Genomic DNA, 27676 nt, shown 5'->3' with positions numbered 1-27676 from the left:
TCCCATTGAACACGTACACTCTCTACTGCTTGAGCACACGCGCCCCACCTGGGATCATTTAGCTACATTAAGCTGCATTTGGAGCTGCATGAGTGCCACACCTTGCTCATTTGCAACAAGAGGTGAGCAAAACCTAATGCTGCTCTGTTGGCTGCATGAGAGTACATAGACTCCCGAGTTAATTTTCTAGTCCACAAGCTGCATGCAACCTTGGGGTAAATCCCATAGCACATCACCTTGAATGCCTTGCTTACAAGAGCAGACCCATGAAGTTCTTGTTTCTTTTTAGTAGGGATGATAAGCGAGGGCACACCACGTCTCATGAGTTCATTGGATGATGTGCATGTATATCACTTGAGACTGCATCATGGCACCTTCCTCAAAGCATCCCATTCAAGCAAGAACCAGTCTAGTTAGGAACATCGAACCACCTCTGCATACGAAGTTTGTCGTCTTGCCGAGGAATTTCATATGGAGCGTGGATTGCCATTGGAGGGAGTTGATCCGCGTAGCTTGAGAGGAAACAATGACATCTCTGAGGAGGACTGGGAAGCTGTCTTTATATACCCAAAGCCTCTTCCGAGTAGCCAGAAGAAAGTGAAGGCATACTATGCTCGGACGGAGTTCTTACAAAAGCTTGTATGGAGACACTGGGATGTCTACAAGGAGGGTCCCTTCATGTATGATGTAGGGACTCAATTTACAAAGGCCTTTACATTGGAAAACTGTAGTGAATTTGGCAAACATCAATTTTCTTGGGCTATCTTTGCAGAGAGGGCAATGAGAGCCTCAAAAGAAAGACACAACTTGCAAAACAAGATCAAGAGGTGGGAAGAGCAGATGAGTGGTAGAGGGAGAGGTTCCAAAACCACTGCTGCCTCTACCAGATCATCATTGAAAACAGAAGGTACGTCTGTACCATTGTCAAGCATGCCTACAGGAGGATGCCTGGTACAATTGACAGAGGAGGATAGCAGGGCACTTGCAGAAATGAAGAATATTGTAGAGGGCAGATTGCAAGACTATAAGTCAAGACTGGAGGGTGCAAAGAAGCACGTAGAGGGCAAATTGCAAGACTATAATTCAAGACTAGAGGGTGCAAAGAAGCACGTAGAGGATCAAGTCAGAGAATTTCATAGGGATGAGGGTTCTCAAAGCTCAAACACTTTGGCCATAAAGTTGCAAACGGAGATTGATTGCGTGCAAGACCCTGTAGCTCGACAACGCCTGATTGATTTGATTGGATAGTTCTCGAGTATTACTAGAGAGAATGTTTATGAATTAGAAGCCAATGTGGCTAATCCAAAGGTGCATACCCTCCTAAATGTGCTTCACTTTGTTTTGGAGTATGTGGTTCACTTCCATGTGGTTATGTGGTTAGAGTGTTTTGGATTGTGTGGTTATGTACTGTATGAGCATATTCTATTTCTGCTATGTGCTATATAGCACAAAATATGTGCTATATGGTCACAACATAGCCATCATCTTCATGGAGTGGGTGGTTATATGCTATGTGCCATGTGTGCTTATGTGCTATGTGCTTTATAGTTCAATCTAGGTGCAGCATGTTCACAATAGTACCCTCATCTATTTGTAATGTGTGTGATTCTATGCTATGTGCTCTATGTGGTTATGTGCTATGTGATACAGAGCACAATGGACATGTGTAATATGTGCTATATAGCATAACCTGTATGCTATATGTTCACATTATAGCCCTGAAGTGTGTGTTAAATATTGATATGTGCTACATAGCACAATCTGTATGGCTATATGTGCTATATAGCATAACTTGTATGCTATATGCTCACATTATAGCCCTAAAGTGTGTGTTAAATATTGATATGTGCTACATAGCACAATCTTTTTATGTGCTATGTGCTAAATAACACATTTTGTGTGTTATATGTTCACAATATAGCCCTGGACTGTGTGAAATAGTGAATTGTGCTATAAAGCACAATCTCTATTTTTGCTATGTGCTACATTGCACCATCTCTAATTGTGCTATGTGCTACATAGCACAATATTTGTGTTGTATGCTATGTGCTATGTCTCATATAGCCCATTGCATATCATATACCCAACAAGCTTGTGCTATATAGCATATAAATTAAATGTTTGGGCTATATCTGGTATTTTAAAAAGTCTCTTTGCTATGATCTACAGTGCATAATCTATGTAGCACTTATAGCACATTATACTTCAACTGTGCTATGTGCTATATAGCACAATGCATATCATATACCACATCAAGCTTGTGTTTATAACATATAGAGTAAGTGCTTGTATTATATGTGGTATTGCAAATAAGGGATAAGATTCACGCTACATATTCTTTTCAACAATCTGCTTTTGTTGGGTTATTGAGACTTAAATTAGATGTGTTGTCTTCTTTGTTTCACAGGCACTACTTGCAGAAGTAGAGACCAACTTAGCACAGGAATCAGACCACTTTAAATTTTGTGTTACCATGGAGAGGACTTCACATAATGTGGGGGCTAGTTTGATGAAGCCTTTTCCTCCTGTGGATTTTGAGCAGAGCATTAGCGAGGTGGCACTTAATGGGTTGTACCATTGTGTAGGATGTGGATTCCCGTTTGATGCCAGAAGCTTGGATGTATTCTCTTTTCCTTGCACCCATGTGTACCATATGCTATGCTTCGCGCATGTATGTAGGGACTATGGCTATTGTGTTGCATTAGATTGCAACATGTCTGTTCCCCCTAAAGCTAAGCATATGATTGGTCTGAAGGTGAAGAGTGAGATGAAAGAATCAAGTGCAGGTAGTCACTGTGTCAATTATTTACTAGTACTATTGCAAGACCACTTTCCATTGAGAGTTTAAACTCTTGCATTTAATGAAATCATTTGCAGGTACAGACATCTCAACAGAGACCTGTATACAAGAATCATTGAGGACAAAAACAGAGAGAGTCTCTACGCAGGCCACTGGTAAGTACCAAAATCAGTATTTACGTGTGTATTTTGGGATACTCCAAGTGAGACTTTGTAAATATCTTGCTTCGTAGAACAATCATCGCATGCTTGCTCCAACAAGATGATGCATTCCACAAGGAAGAATGACTTGATTACCCCAGGGATGCAGCCACTCCTTGAAGTGGAGTCTACCCCAAGGATGCAGCTAGCCCTTGAAGCGGAGTCTGTCGTTGGGGATGCAGTACGTGGAGTAGTTGAAGACATCTTGATGGCAAAGTCTTCTGCAGTCAAATCACCTAGGCAACAACTAACTCCAAGAAGGCTATTGCGCTCTCCGTTGAGTGCCGAAGCATCACCAAGTGTGGACACTAGAGATGAAGCATCAGATGAGGCAGTTGCAAATGCGATGAAAGCAACACCCCCTCCAGTGGGGAAGAAGCCAACACCAAAGCGCAAGAAATCGACTTCCAAGAACTTACGTGGAAGTCCCACAATGGATATACCTCTTGATTTATTTAGGAAGAGGAAGAAACCAAATGCAAAGGAATGAGTGTGTTTTTGTTGTAACTTCATGCATTAGAAGATGTCTTTAGAAGGCATGTGCAATCCATTGCACCCCTATTGTATCCATGCTCATTGATGAATCAAGTGTTGGAATTTGTTAGTGACATGTCTCTTAATTCTTTTCATCGAGTAGTTGCAAACTATTTGATTTATTTTATGTACATGTTTAGTAATATGTTTCTACTTTCTCTTGTAGTAGATAATCAAGAAGCTGGAAAAAGAGGAACTTGCATGAGACGCACTCGATCTTCAGGGTTTCTAGATGAGGGGTCTGTAGGTTCACTGGCTCAGTCTTATCCTATAAAGAATCCAAGAAGGGGTGCTACAGCTTACAAGGGGGTTACAGGCAAAAAAAAATTGTCTTTTGATATAGTTGAGGGGTCTGTAGGTTCACTGGCTCAATCTTATCCTATGAACAATCCAAGAGGGGGTGCTACAGCTTCCAGGGAGGTTACAGGAAAAAAAAAAGAGTCTTTTGATACAGTTGATTCTTGCACACCTACTAGTACTGCGAATTTGTTCCAGATGTGCCTAATGTAGTTGATGTGCAGGTTGTGCATGATGATGTGCATACAGATGTTGACTGTGCTAAACTTGAAAAGGATACATTACCCACCCCCACCACAGTTGAATCTGGCACAGATGCCATTGATGATGCTATGGTAGTTGATGCCTGCACAGATGCCATTGATGATGCTACGCTAGTTGATGCCTACACAAATGGCATTGTGGATGCTATGGAAGTTGATGCTCGCAGAAATAGCATTGTGGATGCTATGCTAGTTGATGCCTGCACAAATGGCATTGTGGATGCTCGCAGAGATTCAGTTGTTGATTTCAATGTTAATGATGGTGGAACAAAAAGTATTGTTCATGCTGTCATAGATGCCCTTCTTGATGCAGTTGTGGCTATGGGTACAAATGCCACTGTTGAATCTGGTAGAGATGCCATTGATGATGCTACCACAGTTGATGCCTTCACAGATGCCATCTCGGTAGTTGATGCCTGCACCAATGACATTGTGGATGCTATGGAAGTTGATGCTAGCACAGATGCTGCTCTGTTGATGTCAATGTTAATGATGGTGGATTAGAAAGTATTGTTCATGATATCATAGATGCCCTTCTTGATGCAGTTGTGGCTATGGATACAGATGCCACTATTGAGGATACTAGAGGCATGGGTGAGGAGGTCCTCAACACGTTGTTGGGCGCATTTCTGACACCCCGTTTCTTGTAAATTTGTACATACAGACATGACACCCGATGTCAAAAGGGCCTGTGGGCTTTCTTTTTGTGGGTTTTTTAGCTTGCTTTAGCAAGCACATGTACATGCATTGAAAGTCGCTAGTCTAGTGACAACTGTCGGGCTACTGTAAGTGCCCGTGAGTGAGTTTTTTGAAGTGAGCCTTGTATATAACTAAAACTCATGTACAAACTTAAAAAAGTTCAGCAAAAGATCAGAAATTTTCAGGTTTTAGCTCGTTGTCTCCTTGGTGCTCTTGGATGCAGTTTTTAACCCCGACTAGCCTTCTCTACGCGTAGTCGTGCTGGGACAGCTCTTTGTTCGCGTCAATTTTACTCATGGGGGCGTATGGAATCAATTTTGGACATCTTCAGCTTTCTCGCCATTCATTTTTCAAGATTTTTCTCAAGCTTTAAAGTGCCCTAATTGGAGTTGTGCTCATCAGGTTACGACTAGTTCTCTGCAGGGTTATGGCTATGGAAGCCTAGTGGCAAATTGTGTATAGGCAAATTGGGAGGGCATGTATCTATGAATTGTGGAATTGATGGTGAAGTTATGGGTTTTTGATGCTTGATTGTGAAAGGAGAGGCTCTTGTCTTCATCTGCATTGGTCCGCGTGTGCTGTAAATCCGTGCTTTGACAGGGTTTTGCTCCTATGTGACATAGTCTCTTGGGTGGACGATGACTAGTAAATTCCCAAGGCTCTAATCTTATTGGACTTGTGGTGTTTCAAAAGGATTTGGAAAATATTTTTGTGTCTTGTAGTTATCTTTCAACGCTCTTGGGTGACATCGCTATAGAGGTGTTTCAGTTTGCTTGTTTCCCAACAGTGTTTTGGTGCCCGCCACCAAGGAATCGCTTCAAGTAACCTTCAGTTTATAGGTTTTGAAGACATGGCATTTAATTTTTTGGAGTTTAGTGGGAAATCAAATGAAAGTTCCAAAGCTTTCATTGAGAGAATGGAGTTTTCTTGCCTTCTTGCTAACAAGCAAGACCCAGCGTTGGTGGTACGAATCTTCTACTTCTGTTTGAAGGGAGATTCTAGGGAATGGTTGGAAGGCTACAAAAAGGAGCTACAATCAGCCCAACCTCCTCAAGTTATGACTTATGAAATGTTAAGACATGCTTTTCTTACACACTTTCAACAGGTGGAAGACCCACAAAAGGTATGGCAGTCTATTCAAGGCTTAGTACAAGATGAAGGCCAAACCATAGAAGACTTTGTCAAGGCAGTCAATGCGTTATGGGCAAAGTGGTGTACATCTTTGGGGGCTGAAATTCCTCCATGTATGTTGAAGAAGGACGGGTTTCTTGCAAGCTTGAGGAGTAACCTACGTTTGAAGTTGGAGCTTAAGCAACCAAGGACCTTTGAGGAGGCAGTTGAAATTGCAAAGAATAAAGAGTGGAAAGCAGAGCGTCTTCATCACTTGGAATCAATGTCGAGCCAAAGCTTGAAGTGAAAGCGGTAGAGTAACCAATGGTCCTCATCAGGGAGCCATGTTATGATCAACAAGCTTCTCATGATGTGAATACCTTTCGCAAGGAGATGCAAGAGGTTGTAGGTATTATGAAGAATCTTAGTGTGCATATGATGGGAGCTGTAAGAGGTCAAAGTTATGGATATGGACGTGGTTATGGAAGCAATGAGGGTTATACAGGTGGTAGAGGAAAAGGCATGGCTGGAAGAGGGGATATGTTTCAATGCTAAAATTGTGGTGAATGGGGTCATAAAAGCCCTCAATGTGACAAGCCAAAGAGAATGGGTGGCGACATGTTTCCTCTTCCTCCACAAATTCCTTCTCGAGCTCAAGATTATGGTATTGAGATTAAAGGGGAAGCAGGACCAAGTGGATTGACAGCAGAAGAGAAGGGAAAAACAAAAGTGGTAATCATAATTCATTTGGAGAAGAAAGAGGATGATTTGGGAGCTATGGTCATGCCTGTAGGTAAGAGGGTTACAAGAGATCATGACATGAGTGATGCAAGTCCTAGCCATAAAAGAGGGAAACGGGTTGAAACAGGTATAGGTAAAGAGAAGAAGAAGAGAAAGCCCAGGAAACATTACAATGCATCCGACTTTCCTTTGGGAGAAGGGCAACCAAATTATAGTTTTAGGGCTGATTTGGTGGGTAGAAGGTTGATGTTACCTTTGGGAAACTCATGGAGATGTGTCCCAAGTTAAAGAGGCAATGGAAGCACGTAGTCAACCCCGTGAAGAAGGAGCATACAAGGGGGTCAGTGAGAGTCCTATCTTTGAATGAGCTACCTGATATATTCCCTACTATGGATGCATGGCATAAGAGGAAGTGCATTGGAGAGGCTTATATTGATAGAGGTGCACAGGTATGTGTTATTACTCAAGCTTGTGTATCAAAGTTGGGACTCAACATGGTGAAGAATTCAGGTTTTCGCATAAATCTTGCCAACCAATCAAGGGTGAGGTGCTTGGGAGTTGTAAAGGACTTGGAGGTGGATGTATTTGATGTTAAAGTGCTGGTCAATTTCCATGTTATGCCCGCAGGTATTGGTGTTTTCCCTCTCATCCTTGGAAGACCATGGTTACAGGCAACCAAAGCTATACAGGATTGGGGACATGGTACCATCACTCTCTACAATAGAAGGGGTGATAAGAAGAGGTTTGACATGGCTAGCAAGCAATCTTTGCATGCTTATTTTGATGAGAAAAGTGATGAAGAAGAGTCCTCAAGTGAAGAAGAAGACAATGGGGATGATGGCAGTGAGGTGGAAGATAGTAGCGATAGTGATCTAGATGTTTCCTCCTTGTTTCTTGAAGAAGAGCATGATGAGAAACAAAGATTTATTGGCCTTATGGAGAATGAGGATATCTCTGGTCCTTATGAGCAAATTGAAGAGCGGATGCAACCCAAAGTTCAACCTAATGTCAAACAGGAGCTGATACAAGGTATGTTGTCTCCCGACTTGACTAGTCATGAGAAGGGTGAGTACCTACATATGATACAACAATTTCCCCATTTATTCATCACTTCTTATGAGGAAATTAGAGGCTTTAAGGGAGAGGAAATCCACATTCCAATCAAGGAAGGAGCTCAGCCCGTACGCCAAAAGCTAAGGAGAATGGGACAGGTACAACTTAATGCTTTAAAGGAAGAGGTAGACAAGCTTCTTGAAGCAGGTTTCATATGTCCTATGAGCACTGCAGAATGGGTGAGTCCTATTTTTGTCACACCCAATAAGGATTGAAAGTGGAGGATATGTGTTGATTTTAAGCCTCTAAACGCAGCCATGAAGAGGGATCCATACCCTCTTCCTTTCATAGATGACATACTTGATTCTATTGCAGGGCATGAGAGGTATAGCGTATGTGATGGATTCTCTGGATATTTTCAGCTCACCTTGGCTTTGGAAGATCTAAAGAAGACCACATTTATCACGCCATGGGGATGATTTTTTTATTGTGTACTTCCTTTTGGTCTTATGAATGGCTGTGCGTGGTATCAAAAGCGCGTCAACAAGGTGTTCTCTCCCTTTCTTGGTAAGTTTGTGAAGGATCTTATTGATGACTTTTGTGTTTATAGCTCTAGAAAGGATTATTGTGCAAAGCTTGGGATGTCATTGAAGCAATATGATGAAAGTGGAGGTCAACTCAACCCAAAGAAGTGTCATCTTGCTCAACCAAGAGTGAAGTTTTTGGGGCATATGATCTCAGAGAATGGGATTGAAGCAGATCCTAACAAAGTGAAGGCTTTGGTGCTCCTCCCATCACCTAAAGATACAAAGCAACTTTCTACTTTTATTCAAAAGGTGAAGTATATGGCAAGGTTCATTCCTTTGTCCTCTAAACTTATTTATCCTCTACAACAAGTAGCAAGGTTGGATCCTCTACAATGGACAAATGAATGTGAAGAGGTTTTTCAAGGTATCAAAGAGGTTCTTGGTTCTCTTCCTGCTATGCAAGCTCCTAACTGGGATAAGGATTTTTATGTGAATCCATCAGTAGGTGAGGATGCTATTGGAGCTATGCTTCTTCAACGAGGTAACAATTCCCACTACATGAAGCCTATCTATTGTGCTAGCAGGGTGAAGCTAAAGGTGGAAAGAGGCTATACTTAGGTGGAGCTCATTAGGTGAGTGTGATTTATGCATGTAGAAGGTTTAGGCACTACCTTCTCCCTAAACCATTCACATTCCTCACTAGCTACACTCTTCTACCTCAATTGGTGAATAGCCCTACTTTGTCAAAGAGGCTCATGAAGTGGATTGTGGATCTACAGAAATTCCAATTCTCTTTTCTTGTTGAGGAGAGTACAAGGGCTACATTGGCTGATTTGCTTACCTATAAGGAAAGCCCTCTTCTTCTTAAGGAGGATGCAGTGAAGAAGCAACACATGGAAGCTCCTAACATAGACAATGCCTATCTATTGTTTTTTGATGGCTCTTATAGGAAATCACATGGTGAAGCTTCAGGAGGTGTGGTACTTTATGATCCTCAAGGTGCTTTGGTAACTAAAAGGAGTTTGAAGCTTACAGCACAAAGCAACAATGAAGCTGAGTATGCTACTTTGGAGAAAGGTCTCAACCTTTGCCTTGAGCTTGGCATCCATCGTGTGAGGGTAAGAGGTGATGCTCTTTTGGTGGTTAAGCAAGTACTTGGGGTGTGGCAAAGTAAGAATCCAAGGCTGAAAAATATGTGTTTTCAAGTGAAGAATCTGCTTAAGCATTTTGAAGCTTGGAGTTTAAGGCATGTGGACAGGTCTCAAAATGAAGAAGCACATGGTGCAACGCAAGCTTCAATTGGGCAATTGTATGTGATAAGGACTGTTTCTCCTCTTTATTTGGGAAGGGAATCTTTAGAGAGTGAGGAAGAGTTTCTACAAATAGGTATGCTTCCATCAGAGTTGGAGAAGACAAAAAAGTACGCCTTCCTACGTCGTGCCAAAAGGTATGTGCTACTTGGTGATGCCTTGTATATGAAGGGGCCTGATCTTGTGATGAGAAAAGTGCCTTGGAAAGAGGAAATTTACAAAATTATAGAGGAGAATCATGAGGGTTCTTGTGGTGGTCACTTTGCTTCAAAGATCACTTTGCATAAAGTCTTGCAGGAGGGTTATGTGTGGCCAAGTGTTCAACGTGCTGTTCATCATTGGTGCAAGTCTTGTAAAGAGTGTCAAAGCATGGAAAATAGGGTTCTCAAATCAGAAATACGAGGCACCATTGTGGCTTATGATGTGTTTGAGAAGTGGGGTATTGATGCAATAGGTCCTCTACCTATGACAGCTAGAGGCCAATGTTACATACTTACTGGTGTTGACTATCTAACGAGGTGGGCGGAAGCCAAAGCTGTTAAGCACATCACGAGTAAAGATGTTTCCTTATTCATATATGAAGATATTTGATGCAAATTTGGCATGCCATTGGAGTTTCTTTCTGACAAGGGTCCAGGTTTCAAGGGAGAGTTGGTGGATTATCTATGTGAGAAGCTTCATGTGCATCGCAGGTTTACTACTCCATATTATCCCCAATGCAATGGCATGAATGAGAGGTTTAATGGAGAGATCATAAGGATGATTACAAAGATGAAAAGAAACAATGTGAAGACTTGGGATTTAGAGCTACCTTGTGCTCTATGGGCTTATAGGACTGCCATCAAATCAGGTACTGGTTTTTCTCCCTTCCATCTAGTTTTTGGCAAAGAGGCTTTACTTCCTATTGAGGTGGAGATACCAGCCTTGAAGATGATGCTAAATCCCAAAGAAGAGCCCAATGATGCATTCAAGGAAAGACTTTTATATTTTCAATGTGTACAATTGGATAGGGTGTTAGCTTTTGAGCATTATGAGCAGGTCTTGAAGAACAATCATGAGAAGGTAAAGAACAAGGACATCAAGAAGGGTGACATGGTGCTTCGTTACAATAGTAAGCTTGATATAACTTTTCAAAAGAAATTTCAAATCAAGTGGAAAGGTCCTTTCTTGGTCTTAAACAGGTTTCCAAATGGCACATATCAGCTTGCTGACTTGGATGGTACCCCACATAAAGCACGTGTGAATGGCTACAGGTTGAAGTATATTGCAAGGTTGATGACTGTGATTGAGGATGAGCCTTCTTTTGAAGAATTTTCTGATCATGTGGTTAAGGATGAAGATGAAGTGAAGACTCCCTCATGTGGTTTACATGATCTCTTTTGTGCTGCTGATCATGAATGATCTAGCAGGCTGGGGTGTGGCAAACTATGTTGGGCGCATTTCTGACACTCCGTTTTTTGAAAATTTGTACATACGGACATGACGCCCGATGTCAAAAGGGCATGTGGGATTTCTTTTTGTGGGTTTTGTAGCTTGCTTTAGCAAGCACATGTACATGCACTGCAAGTCGCTAGTCTAGTGATAGCTGTCGGGCTACTGTAAGTGCCCGTGAGTGAGTTTTTGGAAGTGAGCCTTGTATATAACTAAAACTCATGTAAAAACTTAAAAAATTTCAGCAAAAGATTAGAAATTTGCAGGTTTTAGCTCGTTGTGTCTCCTTGGTGCTCTTGGATGCAGTTTTTTGCCCCGACTAGCCTTCTCTACGTGTAGTCGTGCTGAGACAGCTCTCTGTTTGCGTCAATTTTGCTCATGGGGGCATATGGAATCAATTTCTGTCATCTTAAGCTTTCTTTCCACTCATTTTTCAAGCTTCTTATCAAGCTTTAAAGTGCCCCAATTAGAGTTGTGCTCATGAGGTTACGACTAGTTCTCTGCAGGGTTATGGCTATGGCAGCCTAGTGGCAAATTGGGAGGGCATGTATCTATGAATTGTGGAATTGATGTTGAAGTTATGGGTTTGTGATGATTGATTGTGAAAGGAGAGGCTCTTGTCTTCATCTGCATTGGTCGGCGTGTGCTGTAAATCCATGCTTTGACAGGGTTTTGCTCCTATGTGACATAGTCTCTTGGGTGGGCGACGGCTAGTAAATTCCCAAGGGTCTACTCTTATTGGACTTGTGGTGTTTCAAAAGGATTTGGCAAATATTTTTGTGTCTTGTAGTTATCTTTCAACGCTCTTGGGTGACATCGCTATAGAGGTGTTTCAGTTTGCTTGTTTCCCAACAACGTGAGGCAATGGATGCAAGTGATGTCACAGCCCAAGCCGAGGTGGTTTGTCTGACATTGTTGATGCAGAGGAGGCAAGTGGTACAGATTCCACTGTTGAAGATATGGGAGGCTTGGGTGAGGAGGACCTCACTAAGAGAGTACCTAGAATAGGCTCAACAGTGGGTAATGGTGATGTCGCAGCTTCTGTCGACACAACTGAGGAGGTGACAGAGCAGTTCAATCCAGAGAGGAATTGGGAGAAGTTGTCGTGGCTGCTACGGACATGAAAGATTCAAATACACATAATACAACTGAGGCATTTATAGAGCAAAACAATGAGGCAGGGAAAGGCACAGAGGTGCCCACTGATGACAGAGTAGCTCAATTGGGAGAGGCAATGGGAGAACATTTCATGTCTGCTGCGGACACGAAATAGGAAGTTACACATGATACAAGTGAGTTTTGTACATATCCCATTGTTGGGAATACCAAAGGTAAAAGTCTAGAGGTCCCTATGGGTCGAGCGGCTGCTACAGATACAAATGAGTCACGTACAAAGAATTCTGATAAAGAGGCTGAAAATGGACATGAATATGAGAGGCAAGAGAGCCAGAGTGTCTTGTGGTAATGCTAGTATAGATTTTTGCACTGCCTCTTGTGTCTTGTAAGGACAAGAAGATAAGGGACAATGTATGCATCATACTGGATGTGAATGGGCTTCTCATAAGGAGGTACAAAGTCTCCTTCTACAAAGGAATAGCGAGAAGCAGTACTCCTGATTGGGCAAGATCAAGGTATCAGGTAGTCACTGGGCCAAATGCTACAAGAAAGATGCAATTTGAATATGTGGTCAAGCCCAATGCATCAATCTTTTTGCATGCACTATTGCAAAGAGCACAAGTTGCACTATGGAGCTGCATGACCCAGGACAATCTAGCACTTGCTTTGAGTGCATGCTTTCCTAAGCTGAACAAACAACTTTTCCTCGATATTATCAGTCAAGAGGGGTGTAGAGAGGCGAGCCTCAAGCTAAATGAAGTTCCTGGGATCCCTACATCTAGAGATAACGCAAAGCCCATATTTTTCAAGTGTTTGAAAGACTTTTGGAAGCACTATCCTAAGTTCAACTCTGATAATACACTGGTGGTGGATGACACACTCTACAAGTGTCTGCTCAACCCTCCCGGGACTTGGGTCTGTCCTGCTTCATTTTGAACTAGCAGAGATTTGTCAGTTCCCAATTTACGTGGTTAGCACATTGTTCCCTTGGTTAGTCGAGTGGACAGTCTCACCCAGCCCTAATGCTTATGCAAAGATGAACCAGTTTGAAAATCCTTCGGACATAGTGTCTGCTCGTGTCATCAGCCATTATAGAAGTCAACGATAAGTATGTAGGGAAGGTTGATTGTGATTATGGAATCATGTATACAACATTTTGCGCACTGAATGTACTTGCGATTACTATACAAAAAATTGACATGTTCAAAGTTCTCTAAACTTAATGATTGAATGATGTAATTTTATTTTGGTGATATGATGTTGTCATACTCTGATAGAGTCCTGCTATATGGCACACATAATAGCATAGACAGGACCATCGGGCTATTATTACACATAGTTATGCTATATAGCACTCATACTGCAAGAAATACTATGACATAATAGCATAGATAGGGACATTGGCCTCTTATTACACACACTTACACTATATGGCACACATAGTGCTCTCAATATGTAATATAGCTCTTTCACATGCCACACATCATATCATAGACAGGAACATTATGCTATGTCATACACACACTTTTACTATATAGCACATATGTTGCTATCTTACTACAATAGAGTCCTTTTACATGGCACACTTATAGCATAGACAGGGACATTGGGCTATTATTATACACACTTTTGCAATATAGCACACATAATAGCCAAGGTAGAGACAATGGACTATCTTGACACATTACTTGGATACATATCACATATAGTAGCATGTACACAACTCCATAACACCCAATGGGTAGCTATTCATAAGAGTGAGATGTTTAACTTGAGAGTTATTCATTGTAAGAATGAGACATGTTTACTTAAGATTCATCAAGAAAGTGAATGGGATGCTCTTGATAATGTTTTCTTCCCAATCGTTTCTGACAAATATCTTGGCTAACTTTTTTCAAGGTGCAACATGTTCACAATAGTAACCTCATTATCTCAAATGTGTGTGATTCTATGCTGTGTGCTCTGTGTGGTTGTGTGCTATGTGATACATAGCACAATGAACATGTGTAAGGAGGTAATGAATGGTGAAGGCTATATAGAACATAATATAAGCGTGTTAAATAGGTATCATGCTGCTTCATAGGGCATGGCATTGTAAATGGTTTCATGTAGTTCCAGAGATAAATAATATGTTTTTGAGGTAGCATCTACCAAAGGCATGTCAAACTTGATTGCCCGAACCAGGTGAGAGTACAGGTTAGAAACTCCCCTATCATCAAGTAGAGTGTAGTTATTTGGGTCCCCCTCTTGCTGTTGATAATGACACCCAGTGACAAAATAAGTGTTTTTATCACATTTATTTTTTCACCTATCTGTTAAGATGCAATCTGTCATCCGTTTTCTCTTTGTGCATCTCAAAAGAAAGAACTCTACACCTTCTGCATTGCCAGCGTTGGTGCAGCTAAAGTTGGTCCGAGATAGGAGATGGTCAATGCCACGCAAAGGCAGTAGTCGAGTGCAATGCAAAAGGCTAGGGTAGGTGCCAAGGCCCTAGGCAACCCAACAATAGCGGAGGTGTATGCTCGAAGTGGTTTTTTTAGGCCAAAGGTGTGCTGCAAAGAGCCAAGTAGTTTGGTGGCCTAACGTGCCGAAGATGTGGGTTTTATGTGTGAGAATGTATTGCTCAGTGTGCTCTAGAAGCCGGTCCAGACGCCTTGTCAAACGGAGCACCGGTGCTCAAGATATTGCAGTTTAAAGGTAAAGTGTGTAGCAGTTCCCCGACAGATAGGGCAGCTAGGGACAGGTGTCCCGGGCTGATGTCAGTGCATACATGTGTAGAGCTCAAGTTATGGAGCATGCTGGTCTTCTCGGATTACGAATCGGAGCTTTGGATGGCAAGATATGGTCAGTTGAAGATTTTTCGAGGGTCAGGTCTGAGCCCACCTGACCGCATTGGAAGGTGTGCCATCTGGCGTCGTTTTGGCCTTGCCAAGGTTTTTGGTGGAAGGGTCAGTCATGTGGAGCTAGCACAAATTGACTGCACATCAATTGGATGCTTAGTCGGCAAGAGGAAGTCGGGAGCATTTTACAGTGGGAGGTTTGCATATGCTTTTTGGTTTTTTTTATGCCTCGAATGACGGCATTGAAGATCCCAAAATGAGGTAGGAGGCAGAGGATTTGAAAGTGGATGCGGTGGGTTGGTGGTTGGGCTTCAAGGCGTGGGCATAGGGCAACTGAGCAAGGCAAAGCAGAGTACCCAATGCAAGTAAAAATGAGGTTTTTTTTAGTTTAGAGTGTGGGTTTTGTGAGGGCTTGAAGGCCGCTTACACCAGGGACCGCCACGTGGCGGGGGACAAACCCCACATGCGCAGAACGAAGGCAGAAATGCACAGTATATAATCAGGGGCCTAAGCTCTTATTGGGCATAATGAAGGAGAGTGGGCTCCTTGGGAGCTCGTGGACATGGCGCGAGTGCAGGTGGTGCTGCCTAGGCGGAGACAGGCCGGTTTTGGCGGCGCTTGGCGAGGCGGGGTGGCGCAGGAGGCGCGCAGGTGAGGCGGGGTGGCACAGGTGGCACAGGAGGCGTGCGCCCGCATGGGTGTGTTGGCGGTGATGACGTGGCACAATAGTTCCCGCAGCTCTTAGAAGCTCGAAATTTTGAGAAGGAGAGAGAGGGAAATAGCGATATCGCTATTGCCTCCCCCCCCAGGTAAGAGGTGAGTCCCACAACAGAGAGAGAGAGAATCCAGAGGCCTCCAAATGGTGTAAAGCAAAGCCAAGGCCGGCCAAGGTGAGGGCCAAGTGGACAAAGCAAAGGCATGGACCAAAGAGGGGACCAATTGGAAAGAAGGCTGGAGGAGTCACGTAGAGAGGATAAGTCAAAATCAAGCATGTATAGAAGTATAAGGTTGAGGCCATAGGGTAAAGGATAAAAAGAATAAAGAAATAAGAACGCTAGGGGGAAATAGCGACGTCGCTAATGCCCCCCCCCCAAAGTGCAAAAGAGAAGAATAGAGCAGATGAAGAAAGGTTGTACCCCTCTTTCCAAGAGATGCCAAAAATCAATGTCGTATGGACCAATCGAAGGTCAGTTTCCCAAATTGAACCCCCCACCCTATAAAAGTCAGAAAAATGATCAAATTAGGGGCTTTTCTTGGCCTTAAGGAGCCCATTTTGAAGCCTCCAAAGTGGAGCTTTTGGACAGAGGAGTTTGCCTGTCAAAGCCCTTTGCATTTTTCTTGTGTAAATGGCCATGGTGATGGTAGTGTGACTTTGTACAAGTGTTTTGTGGAGTGCAATCGAGCCGTTGTTGCCCTTCTTACTGTTGTTTCCCCTTCCTCCCGTCTCTTTCTTCTGCTTTCATGTTTCCCCCACGGTGCCGACAGTGTGGAAGTGTGTGCCCCCCCAGACCGATGGCGTTTGAATGAGAGAGTGAGATTGAGTGGCTGTGAGTGTGCGTAAGGGTGGAGATAGGAAGTGGTAGTAGGTGTGCCTTGTGTGGTGTTTTGTAGAGTGTGTAAGCAATGGCAATCCAACAGGTGGTGGTGTGCTAGTGTGAGTTGTGTGTCTAAAGGTGTTTTCCGAGAGGATAGGGGTGTTGTGAATACCCTGAGCTATAGAGAGGCCTTTGTGTTTTTGTTGGGCGTGTTCTCCCATTCCCCTTCTCCATCTTCTGGTGCCCCCAGTGAAGAGTATGTCGATGCTCCTAGTTAAAGTCAAAGCGGTGATTTTTGTGATGCCAAAGGTGCAGCCTTTGAAGAGCAGGTGCTGCTAGTGATGGCTTGGGCAGGATTTCCCATTTTCACTGGGGTTGAAGATGCGGAAACTTGGCTTCAAGACTACGGATTGTTGTGCTGGAAAGCGGTCTATCGAGATAAGATGGTGCGGTACAGTGTTCCCTCTCCTGGTTCATGGTAAAGCAAAGCTATGGTTCGATAGCCTTGGTGATGAAGAAAAGACAGATTACGAAGCCCTGGAGGCGGCTTTTCGAAGCAGATTTGTTCCGGATGCGCAGCTGGATGAAGTATAGCGAAAGCTAGACAGTTTGAAGCAAAGCTTGGAGGGAGATTTTCAAGCGTTCGAGTGGGAGTTCGAGGCTCTTTGGGGGAAGTTAATCAAGGTAACTGCTGCAAAAAATGCCAGTTTTTTGAAATTGTGTAAATTTATGGCTTGCCTGCATGAGGAGGTGCGAGATAAGGTGGAAATGGATGGTCCAATGTCGTATGAAGATGCGGTAGCTCTAGCGAGAGGGCGTACCAAGAAGATTTTAATGAAGCGTGAGGCCAGGCATGGTTGGCCAAGTGCGGTGAAGCCAAGGCAGTGTAATGCGGTGGTAGCGGAGCCACAGGTGGTGCAAAGAGACGTGCAAGTGCGAGAAGAACCAAGGGTTCTTTGGCTGCAAAGAGATAAAGTGTTTCCTATGCCGAAGATGCCAGCTAGAGTGGCTCCAGTTGTGGAGGAAATGTAGGTGGTTCCAGAGTGGACAAAGAGTGTGTTGTCGAGTTTGAGTGCGGCTGTTGAAGCTCCATTAAAGTGTGGTAAAGAGCAAGGAGTGCAGTTTGCAGACGAGGTTGAAGCGGTGAAGCTAGAGGAGATTCCTGAGCCTGAAACCAAAGAGGAGACTGGATCGAGTGAAATTACCTCTATGAACGCAGATACGAGTTGGGAGACAGAGTCATCTCAATCTAGGTATGATGAGTTTGACCTCTTACATGTGAGTGGAGAGGCAGTGAATGTGTGCGAGGAGCAGCATGAAGTGCAAGCCGAAGTGCTTAGTGAAGACCAAGTGGAGAAATTTACCCCTACAGGTGGTGAAGAGTAGGTAAAACTGGTTTGCAGTGCCATGCTAATGGACATGTTGATGAAGGTAGCTATGGAGTATGCCGTAGTGGTGCAACAGGTGCAAAGTTTTGCCAAAAGGTGTGAAGCAGTTGTACCTATGGAAGAAGTTCAGGAGGATGTGATAAAGAACGAGTTTCTCTCTTCCTTGGCAGAGATTGATGATGCAGTAGTAGAAGAGGAGGTGGTTGAAACGGACAAGCAGGTGGTGCTTATCGACCTTGAAGGAACAATTGATGAGGAGGAGCTCGGCGATGCTGGAATTGAGTTCATGACAGGTGAGAAGGGCAGAGCGGAGTCAAAGAAGGAGGTGCTTCCTACGCAGCCAATGCCCTCTATGACGAATGATGCGGGTTCCAAGGTGGTGTCCAAGATTTGTGAGGTCTATGAGTGGTGGCTGAAAGGAATGGTGATAAAGGTAGCTCTGCAGTATGCTGTTGAGCAGGTACACGATCTGCTAGACAAGGATCTAGCTTCACATGGATGGGAGGATGTGTCAGGTAGGTCGCGAGTGTTGATTGAGCAGGATGGTGAGCGTGAAGGTGCTCTATTTGGTGTTCTTGGGAGTGCTTTATTGCGAGTGGGCAGTTTGCCAAGGAGTGCTTCGAGTGGTAGAAGCATGATGCTGGCAATTCGGTTATGCAGTTGGGTGTGTGTCATGGTGTGGCACTATGCAAAGTTGTTACAGGTGGATGGAAGAGACCAATGCAAGGTGTTTGACCCTGGTGGTTGATTATAGGTAAAGCAGGGGGTTGGGCAACCCGCATGAGCAAAGACAGCGGGTAGCAGGTGCTAGTGGTGTACATATGTTAGATGTTTTTGCGGTGTACAAAAAATCTGTTTTTTATGTGCACCTTTTTAGTGCAACAAGGCCATGTGTGGTTGAGAATAAATGTTCAACAAGGAGGTGGGCAATGATGGTGCATCTAAAGTTAGTCCGAGCTAGGAGATGGTCAATGCCAGGCAGAGACAGCAGACAAGTGCAGTGCAGAAGCCTAGGGCAGGTGCCAAGGCCCTAGGCAGCCCAAGGATAGCGGAGGTGTATGCTTGAAGTGGTTTTTTAGGCCAAAGGTGTGCTGCAAAGAGCCAAGAATTTTGGTGGCCTACTATGCTCGAGATGTGGGTTTTATTTGCGAGAATGTAGTGCTCAGTGTGCTCTAGAAGCTGGTCCAGACGGCTTGTCAAACAGAGCACCGGTGCTCAAGATATTGCAGTTTAAAGGTAAAGTGTGTAGCAAATCCCCGACGGACAGGGCAGCTCGGGACAGGTGTCCCAGGCTAATGTCAGTGCATACATGTGTAGAGATCGAGTGATGGAGCATGCTGGTCTTCTCGGATTGCGAATCGGATCTTTGGATGGCAAGATATGGTAAGTTGAAGATATTTCGGGGGTCGGGTCTGAGCCCAATTGACCACATTGGAAGGTGTGCCATCTGACGTTGTTTTGGCCTCGCCAAGGTTTTCGGTGGAAGGGTGAGTCATGTGGAGCTAGCACGAATCGATTGCATGTCAATTGGATGCTTAGTCCGCAAGATACAGCAAGACAAAGTCGGGAGCATTTGATAGTGGGAGGTTTGCAGATGCTTTTTGACTTTTTTGATGCCTCGAATGACGGCATTGAAGATCCCAAAATGAGGCACGAGGCGAGGTATTTGAAAGTGGATGCGGTGGGTTGGTGGTTGGGCTCCAAGGCCTGTGCTTAGGCCAACTGGGCAAGGCAAAGCAGAGTACCTAATGCAAGTTACAAAAATGAGGTTTTTTTTAGTTTAGAGGGTGGATTTTGTGAGGGCTTGAAGGCCCCTTACGCCAGGGACCACCACGTGGTGGGAGACAAACTCCACATGCATAGAACGGAGGCAGGAATACGCAGTATATAATCAGGGGCGTGAGCCCTTGGGCATAATAAAGGAGAGTGGGCTCCTTGGGAGATCTTGGACATGGCGTGAGTGCAGGTGGCGCTGCGTAGGCGGAGACGGGCCAGTTTTGGCGGCGCTTGGCGAGGCGGGGCGGCGCAGGAAGCGCACGCCCGTGTGGGGGTGTTGAAGGTGATGACATGGCACGGCAGGTCCCGTGGTGCTTAGAGGCCCGAAATTTTGAGAAGGAGAGAGGGGGCAATAGCGATATCGCTATTGCCTCCCCCCCTCAGTTAAGAGATGAGTACCACAGTAGAGAGAGAGAGAATTCGGAGGCCTCCAAATGGTGTAAAGCAAAGCCAAGGCCGGCCAAGGTGAGGGCCAAGTGGACAAAGCAAAGGCATGGACCAAAGAGGGGACCAATTGGGAAGAAGGCTGGAGGAGTCGGGTAGAGAGGATAAGTCAAAATCAAGCATGTAGAGAAGTATAAGGTTTAGGCCATAGGGTAAAAGATTAAAAAAAAAAAGAAATAAGAAGGCTAGGGGGAAATAGCAACGTCGCTAATGCCCCCCCCCCCCCCCCAAAGTGAAAAAGAGAAGAAGAGAGTAGATGAAGAAAGGTGGTGCCCCTCTTCCCAAGAGATGCCAAAAATGGGTGCCATATGGACCAATCAAAGGGCAATTTCCCAAATAGAAACCCCCCACCCTATAAAAGTCAAAAAAGTGATCAAATTAGGGGCTTTTCTTGGCCTTAAGGAGCCCGTTTTGAAGCCTGCAAAGTGGAGCTTTTGGACAGAGGAGTGTGCCTGTCAAAGCACTTTGCATTTTTTGTGTGTAAATGGCCATGGTGATGGTAGTGTGAGTTTGTACAGGTTTTTTGTGGCGTGCAATCAAGCCGTTGTTGCCCTTCTTGATGTTTTTTCCCCTTCCCCCTTGTCTTTCTTGTGCTTTCATGGTTCCCCCCCGGTGTCGGCAATGTGGAAGTGTGTGCCCCCCCGGACCGATGGCGTTTGAATGAGAGAGCAAGATTGAGTGGCTATGAGTGTGCGTAAGGGTGGAGATAGGCAGTGGTAGTAAGTGTGCCTTGTGTGGTGTTTTGTAGATTGTGTGAGCAATGGCAATCGAGTAGGTGGTGGTCTGCTAGTGTGAGTTGTGTGTTTGAAGGTGTTTTCTGACAGGATAGGGGTGTTGTGAATACCGTGAGCTATAGAGAGGCCTTTGTGTTTGTGATGGGCGTGTTCTCCCATTCCCCTTCTCCAGCGTCTGCGTTGACTGCAAAGTTATCACCTTCAATGAGATACTCACTCAGCATATCCTGGGATCCCTCAAACATTGCAGCTTCATCTTCTGGTACCTCAGTCTCTTCTGGTACCTCAGAGAGTGGATTCAATGCCTTATGTGTCCACTTTCCTGCATATGATTTGCTGGAACAAGTCCTTTAATGGCCCTTCATGCAAGAATCACAAAAACAAGAAGCCGCCTGGTCCTTAATTGAGTAGGATCATGATGACAAAAGCCTAAAATGCAATGGAGTGATCTAGATCCTGGTACTCTCTCACAACCCCATAAATTAGACCTGTCCACTTCCATATCTTTTACTAGCCAAAATTTCTTGTTTATGGTAGGACCTATGTTAGTGGATTGTGCATACAAGCCCCGGGGGATTCACCATGGAAAACTTACCGCACCACGTAAGTGCAGGGGAGGGGATTTTTTTACAAGTCATATAAGCGTATAAGTTAGGGGCAGGCCCCCAATAATTTGTCCCCCAAGCTTAAAAATAAGGGAGAGGGGTATCATATTTAGAGGAGGGAGGGGAGTGAGAAAAGGAAAAAATGAGAGGAAGGATTTGTGTTTCAAAATCTTGGCTTTCCAAAAGAGTCTACCCTCAAACTTGTGAGTCAATCGCTACAAAGATACATGCAAGAACTAACACTATTTTGTATCAATTTCTTCTTCTCTGATTATAGTTCATTTGTTGAGGGATGAAATCTATAAAGAGTTTGTATAGATGCAAATTTACACGGAGAACCTAGCACAATGTTATAACCATGTTTTTTTGAGTAATTCAGATGGGTCAAAATTGGACAAGTAGCCAAAGTGCAGGCTCATCGGGCACATAGAAAGTCAAACTAAGACACATTGAGGGTATATCTATTTATCAAAAATAGTGGTTCCTTAGTACATTGCCAAACACTATGCTACACACTCTTTGACTAGTTTTACTTAGGTAGATCATGTGAGACCTACATTTAATATATAAGATAGGGGTATGATAGTTTTCTTCATTGATTGTCGTATAAGTGTAGAAAGGGGGTCATATTCCCTAATTTGAGTCGTATATATGGGTTTCACCAATGTTGTCCGCTCGCAGGTGGCGTCTCATTTTGTATATAGAGTGAATCCCCCGGGATAAGAGCTACATGCAGCATTGGACATTGTTCTCGTAAAAACTGCAACCACGTCTGTAGCTTGCCTAAGAAAAACTCCATTACTCTTGAGTTGTTCATGTGTAAGGGCTCTCTTAATCATAGCGCCAACGCCATCATGCCTCCCCATTCCATGGCCAGAGCCAAAAAAATTCCATGTCATCTCCGTACCTGTTAGTTGGTAGTATCTAGCAACAAAGTAAAATGGCCTTGCAGCCTTGAACTGCGAGGTTGCACCATTTGACCACACCCAGTCCTTCTTGAAATTCAGCCCCTCGTCTTTAAGCCACTGATCACAAAGAAGAAAACAATGTTGGACAAATAGCGTATCTTGTTGCCTATCATCGGAGATGTAGAAATGCATATGCTTGATAATACTGTCATCTTCGTTGTCACGCATGTACATTATGTGAACAAGGATGATGCATTGATATGTATGACAATGCATGGATTGTACTTCATTTTTCTCTTTGAATGACTAATTTTCAGCAAAGTCTACTATATATATATTGGTATCTGAAGGAAACACCTTCAAACATTCTCTATATTGATGTGCTTGCCATCTGTAAGTGAAATTGTGCTCAATGAAGATTCTGATGTCATCTTTTATCCTCCGTGCCAGCTCACTTAAAGCCACCTATTTGAGTGACAACATCTTTCTCTTACTTAGACCATGCTTAGTTTGAACTTTAATGTCCTCAAAGACTTGCAGTAGAACTATCTTTGTCATCTCTGCAAATTCTCGTGGACAAAGGCTGAGCTTTTCCACACCCCAGCTTTTGCATTGGCCCATCAAGAAAGTGTGTTTATGGAACATATCCCCCTCAACCTTTGTACATATGCATGATTCCCACAACTTCGTGATCCCTGAAAATGAGTGCTCAATAGCAAGACATTCTGCATTCACCCCGTCTGATTTGCAAACACTGCATTTACATGTACATGACCTCCCATGAAACCCAAAAGCAGATGAGCGCATAACATTAAATGCATCTTTGAGATACATCAGTCGAGTATATGATAAACACAACATCAAGTATTTCAATCTTTCAACTTTCACACGAACCAAGGCTTCAGTTTCTCAAAGGACCTTTGCCCAATTGTCACATGTGGATGGCTATCTTTAAACTTCAAGAAATACTTTGTCTGCTTGAAAAAATAATGCATTAGAATTACATTTTGCTATATATCACACATAATAGCATAGCTACAGATGCATTGGTATAAATACATATAGCTATGCTACATAGCAAAGATAATATCATAGATACATAACTCAGCTTTCATTACATGCTCAATTTTTCTATATAGCACATAATAGCATAGATTGGGATTTTTAGCTGTTATTACACACACATCACACATGTCTGCTATATAGCACACATAGTGCTCTCATATTATAACACGATTCTTCTACATAACACACAAAAGAGCATAGACAGGGATATTGTGCTATTATTACACATATCACACTCTGCATAGCACACATGATAGCATAGACATGGATACCGTGCTACTACTACACTAACATCTACTATGTAGCACACATAGTGCTCTCATAATATTATATAATCGAATAGCACACATAATATCATAGATAGGTATATTGTGCTATTATACACACATGTTTGCTATATAGTAGACATGATGTTGTCATACTCTGATAGAGTCCTACTACATGGCACACATAATAGAATAGACAGGACCATCGGGCTATTATTACACATAGTTATGCTATATAGCACTCATACTGCAAGAAATACTATGACATAATAGCATAGATATGGACATTGGCCTCTTATTACACACACTAACGCTATATGGTACACATAGTGCTCTCAATATGTAATATAGCTCTTTCACATACCACACATCATATCATAGACAAGAACATTGTGCTATTCTTACACACACTTTTATTGTATAGCACACATGTTGCTATCTTACTACAATAGAGTCCTTTTACATGGCACACTTATAACATAGACAGAGACATTGGGCTACACTTGTGCAATTTAGCACACATAATAGCCTAGGTAGAGACAATAGACTATCTTGACACATTACTTGTACATATCACGTATAGTATCATGTACACAACTCCATAACACCCAATGGGTAGCTATTCATAAGAGTGAGATGTTTCACTTGAGAGTTATTCATTGTAAGAATGAGACATGTTTACCTGAGACTCATCAAGTAAGTGCATGGGATGCTCTTGATAATGTTTTCTGCCCAATTGTTTTCAACAAATATCTTTCTTGTTTGGAGACACCCTACTGTGCTCTATCCAAAATGTAATAATTGTCTGCTTCAATTCCTCCGATAAGGACCCAGCATTTCCATACTTCCTTTTGCATAAGCCGAACCTTAGCATACTTGACATAGGATCGCTGTCAAGTCTACCAAAAGCTGAATATGAATTCCTTGGATGAACATTTAATAGCTTTGCCACTTTATGTAGAGTAACACCTCTACCTTGGATCCCATTATCATGCAGTAATCCATTCACCAGCATGCTGAATGTGCTTCGTTTTAAAAACATGTGTGCTATATTGTTGAGTTCAAGAAGCTCCATTTCTGCTTGTGAGGAGGTATGAGCTAGAACCAAAGAGAGAGGAAAAGAGTCTCGATCATCCATATTCTGAACAGGAGAGTAGGAGAGAGAGAGAGATGGAGATGGGCATTGGAGGCCATGTGTGTGTGTGTGTGAGAGAGAGAGAGAGAGAGAGAGAGAAGGAGAGGTCCACACGTGCTAACCACTCCATGTCTTTCAATCAGAGTAGTGGAGTCGTGAAGTCATTTATCTTACCTTTATTCTTTTACCAATATTCTTTAGAGAGAGAGAGAGAGAAAGGAAGGTCCACACTTGCTAACCGCTCCATGTCTTTCAATCCGAGTAGTGAAGTCATGAAGTCATTTATCTTACCTATATTATTTTACCAATATTCTTTTAAAAATTATTGACTTAAAAGCCCAGCTATGGTGCCATCCATAGCATCATACTTGGTGTCCATGGACACCAAGTATTTAGACATCATTCTATGCTTTCACCCCATAGAAGATATGATAAAGAAGATTCTGGTAGACATGACCAACATGAAAATAAGTATGAAAAACAAAGAGACCATGATAGACAAGATGAAGATAGAAGGGATCGTAGCCACAGGGATGATGATTCTTGATGACAGATTCACACAAAGCAAGATGACCGCTAGGATAGATACCACGGATATGCTAGTAATGATGATCATGAAAAACGTAGACCCAATCAGGAGAGATTGTGGCGATAAACACTTCAGCCATTTTAGGGTTTCATGTGTCATGATCATGGTCATTTTGTGTAGCTTTGTAGTAGTCGTGATCAAAATAAAAGGACTGTGCATGTACTTAAGGTTATAATAAAATATTATAAAATTATGCTATATGTAGTTGGGTGTTGGCTTGTCTTTAAAGACACTCTTAAGAAGGAAAAGCCTCTCATTAGCCCACTATCTCTTCTCCCCCAAAACCATGCACTCTCTCTTTGAGGGAGTTAGTTTGTTAGTAGCCTACATCACTCACTTCCTCTTCAATGGACTCCTCTACTAAGGTTAATTTCTTGAGTTTTTTCTTTGGTCTAACATTAATAACAAGTAGGAGCATCTTATGACACCTACCTTCCCCGCCCTTTTTTATGCTAACAATCTCATGTTTTTTCTTGGTGATGGTGGTAGGTAACATGATTCTCCTCTAGCTAAAGATCTTACCCAAACTCTTTATCTCCTTATTTTTTCTCTATTTCTCATGTAAAAATCAATTTTCATCTAATTAAGATTGGTCTAATAGGGCTTGAGACTCAAATTTTCTAAATGTTTGATCTCTTGCTTTTAATGCGGGTTAAATTTTTTTGTTTTAAGCAATTACCTACACTCTCTCTCTCTCCCCCTCCCCCCCAAAATAAATAAATAAATTGACGATCTTTGCTTAGTTTATAACTCAACATACAATGTAGAATACAGTTTGAAAGCTTTCGGTTGTCTCACACCTACCCCATTAACTCAACAACCTTCATTTTTTCAATGTGTGGCAGATGTTCTTTTCATGGAGAGAGAGAGAAATTAGCAAGTAAAATAAATGAGTGTGAATGCATATGATTAGTGTACATATACACATTGACTTTCACAAAATGTAATATTGAGCAAATAAACATGACAAAAGGAGAAATAAAATTGCAACTTGTAGTGTACATTCAACACATGAACTTGAGAGAGAGAGAGAGAGAGAGAGAGAGAGAGAGAGAGAGAGAGAGAGAGAGATTCACACTGACAAGCATCACGCTGCTTGCCCACTTTCTTGGCATCTTGAGATAGACTTGGTGATTGGACTATCTAGTGGGCATAATTCCAAAGTACTTCACACTTGTGACTTTTGTATGGGGTTTGGATGCTATTGGTCCACTACCCAAGGTGACCCTTCAATAAGTGCATGGTGACCATATGACACGAACATGGAATTTTGGTGATTGTGTGACAAGATAATGTGATTTGAGGTTTACTATGATAGTATGAGATGCATGTCACACTATCACTTGGAATGTAGTTTGGTTTTGAGGCTCCTTGAGTTGATTTGATAGGTTACTCTCTCTAGACATTGCATTTTGATGTTTTGATCTGTGTGTTTTGTGTACATGGTGGAAGCATGATGTGGACATGGAATTTTGGTAATCGTAAGACTAGATTAGGTGATTGGAGGTTTACTATGTAGTATGATATGCATATCACAATCTGGTTTGGTTTTAAGCCTACTTGATTTGACATGGTAGGTTACTTTGACACTATGTGTGTTGTTTGGTATTCTTTATAGTCATATTTTCACTCAAAATTAATTACAAATGGTATTTCTTTTTAAGTTTCATTTTAGTCTAATATATAACAAAGTGCTTAAGCTTAGATTCCCATTAAGCATAGACATGCATGCATGTCACATTTAAATGTTTGGTAATTGAAGGAATGCACAATTGAGTGTAGACTTTTCTCATGCTACAATGATATTTTAAGATATTGCTAGTATAATGCGAGCGTTAAAAAGATAAAAAATAAAGTTTCAATTGCAAAATCTAAAAAATGAAAGCTCACAAATATAGAATCCCCATCTCAAACTATATTTAAAGGAGAAATCCTTCCACAATATAGTATTTGAAAATCTCTTTGGAGCCATGCTCTCAAAACTTTGGCTAAGATTTGGACATGTGGTCAAATCTTAAGCTCAATTTGAAAGTGGAAATTGGAAAATTGTCAAGTTCACTAATATGTTGATCACGGTGATAACTTCATATAAAATTTGTGTGTACACGATGGATATGCACCAAACCCAACTTAAAACAAAGTGCACCCACATGTGCACCATTATAAAAATCTCCCCAATTTCCAAAATCAAGGAAATTAAATCATAGAAGATGAGGCCCCTAACAAAGTTCTCAAAAGAAAATGATGACTTGCATTTGTGAGTGTTTAGAAAATGCCCCAAACCATATAGTTTGGAAGTACGACCTATAC

This window comes from Adiantum capillus-veneris, chromosome 15 (genome assembly GCF_014529385.1).
Source record: "Adiantum capillus-veneris isolate H3 chromosome 15, ASM1452938v2, whole genome shotgun sequence".
NCBI lineage: Eukaryota > Viridiplantae > Streptophyta > Polypodiopsida > Polypodiales > Pteridaceae > Adiantum > Adiantum capillus-veneris.
Note: the sequence above shows the minus strand (reverse complement) of the source record.